This window comes from Puntigrus tetrazona, chromosome 22 (genome assembly GCF_018831695.1).
Source record: "Puntigrus tetrazona isolate hp1 chromosome 22, ASM1883169v1, whole genome shotgun sequence".
In the NCBI taxonomy this organism is placed as follows: Eukaryota; Metazoa; Chordata; class Actinopteri; order Cypriniformes; family Cyprinidae; genus Puntigrus; species Puntigrus tetrazona.
In genome coordinates, this window is record NC_056720.1 from 336,398 (window position 1) to 339,014 (window position 2,617).

Consider the following 2,617-nt stretch of genomic DNA (forward strand, 5'->3'; position numbering starts at 1 on the left):
CAAGGCCCAGACCTTGCCAATAAGCTGCTAGGAGTCCTTCTCAAGTTTAGACAGGAACCCATTGCTTTAAATGCAGATATCGAGAGCATGTTCTATCAAGTCCGGGTGCCGTCTGATGAAAGGGATGTTCTTCGTTTCCTATGGTGGGATGATAACGACCCGAACAAACCACCTAAGCATTATCGTATGAAGGCTCACCTGTTTGGAGGTGTCTGGAGTCCTAGTGCTGCCAATTTTGCCTTACAACGAGTGGCTGAAGACAATCATGAAACTTCTCTGATGACGCAGTGGAAACAGTGAAGCGAAATTTCTACGTTGACGATTGTCTTAAGTCAGTACCAACAGAGGAGGCTGCCATTAAACTCGCTTCTGAACTCAGGGAACTGCTCACCTGTGGAGGGTTTAGATTAACCAAGTGGTTAAGCAATTCTAAGGAAGTGATGAAATCAATACCAACTGATGACTGGGCAAAATCGTTACATGAGGTTAACCTTGACCAAGAGGATTTGCCACTCGAACGAACACTGGGCGTCCTTTGGGATGTAGAAAGAGATTGTTTCACATTCGATGTCAAGACAGTAGACAAGCCAGTAACAAAGAGGGGAGTATTGAGCACTACCAGTTCCATTTATGATCCTTTAGGATTTGCAAGCCCTTTCGTGCTCAAAGCTAAAGCAATCTTTCAAGAATTGTGCCGTGATGAAAGTCGACTGGGACGAAGAGTTACCAGTGGACATAGCAGCACAATGGCGCCCGATGGTTGAATGACTTGCCTCTGTTGGCAGGACTGACAATTCCAAGATGTCTTAAACCAACATCTATTAGTTGTTTGTTACCGACTCAGCTCCATCACTTTTCCGATGCTTCAGAACTGGCTTACGGTGCTGTTTCATACATCAAGATTGGTGACACCTGCAGGCTGGTAATGTCAAAGGCCAGACTTGCTCCAATCAAGCCAGTTAGCATACCACGACTGGAACTGCTAGCAGCTGTTGTTGCTACAGAGCTGGATCAGCATATCAAGCGACACTTAGAGATTCCAATTGAAAGGACTTTCTTTTGGACAGACAGTACTATCGTGACTCCAGTACATCAACAACAAGCATTGTCGTTTCCAGACATTTGTCGCCAACCGTATATCAAAAATACATGAACGATCAGATTCATGCCAGTGGAGACACATTGATTCTGCATCTAACCCTGCGGATGACGTCTCTCGAGGGATGACTATGAGGAGATTCTAGAAAGTGAACGATGGGTAACTGGTCCACACTTTCTTAGACTTGAGGAGGAACAATGGCCTGCTCAGCCTATTATAAATGACTTGCCAGACGGAGCAGAGATCAAACAAGGCAAAGAAATTTATGCAGCTAGCATAAAACAAAACCACTTGACGAAAAATGCAGTGGATAGATTACTGGAACGATACTCCAGTTGGCATCGTTTGAAAAGAGCTACTGCTATCTTGTTGCGCGTCTAAAGGCTTTGTTGCGCAAGAAAGCAAGTGTGCATCTTTCTGACCCCATCACTGTTGGTGAGCTCCAGCAAGCAGAGCTAGCCATTCTCAAATACGTACAAGCCGCAACTTTCGGATCTGCTCAAGCAAAAACCAGTTCTCTTCTCAAGCTCAAACCTTTCGAGGATGAGAATAACCATCTTCTTCGTGTCGGAGGTAGACTAACAAATGCCCCAATTCCCTACGAGGCTAAACACCCGGTGATCCTACCTAATAATCATCATGTCACCCAGCTGATTATTCGTCACTACCATCTTCGTTTGGGTCATGCAGGTCCAGAACGAGTTCTTACAGAAATTCGTCAGCGTTTCTGGGTTCTAAAGGGACGTGCTGTCATTAACCAGACTCTCAAGTCATGTCTACAGTGTCGCAAATTAAGAGCTAAGCCACAAGCTCAGCAAATGGCTGACTTACCTGACTCTAGAGTGACACCGTGTGAGCCTCCATTTACTCGAGTGGGCATAGACTATTTCGGACCATTCTTGGTTAAAAGGGCACGAGTGATCAAAAGAGGTACGGATGTGTGTTTACATGTCTCACTACGAGAGCTATTCATCTCGAGGTCACACACACCCTTGACACGGATTCTTTTATCAACGCTTTACAGCGATTCATCTCCAGGAGAGGCCCACCTTCTGAGATACGATCAGATAATGGGACTAATTTTGTGGGTGGGTTGCGAGAGTTGCGAAAGGCCATTAATGAATGGAATCAACAAAAGATTTCTGATTATCTGCTGCAGGACAATGTAAAATGGATCTTCAATCCACCTGCCGCTCACATATGGGTGGTGTATGGGAGCGACAAATTCGCACCATCTGCTCCATTCTAAATACTGTTCTTTCACAGCAGACACCAGATGATGAGGGATTGATTTACGCGCTGTTTTGTTGCGTAGAGTCTATTGTCAACGGTAGACCAATTACTAAACTCTCTGACGACCTGTCAGATCCTCTACCACTCACTCCAAATCATCTGTTGTTACTTCGTTCTGGTCCGACTCTACCCCCAGGAGCCTTCGTAAAACAAGATGTTTACCGCGCCGATGGCGCCAGGTCCAGTATTTGGCAGATATCTTCTGGTCAAGATGGCTTAAAGAAT

General features: G+C 45.4%; 1 pseudogene; it reads left to right on the forward strand.

Moving 5' to 3' along the window:
• Positions 1-276: 276 nt before the first annotated feature.
• On the forward strand, positions 277-1,244 carry LOC122328109 (annotated as a pseudogene).
• The last annotated feature ends 1,373 nt before the right edge of the window (positions 1,245-2,617 follow it).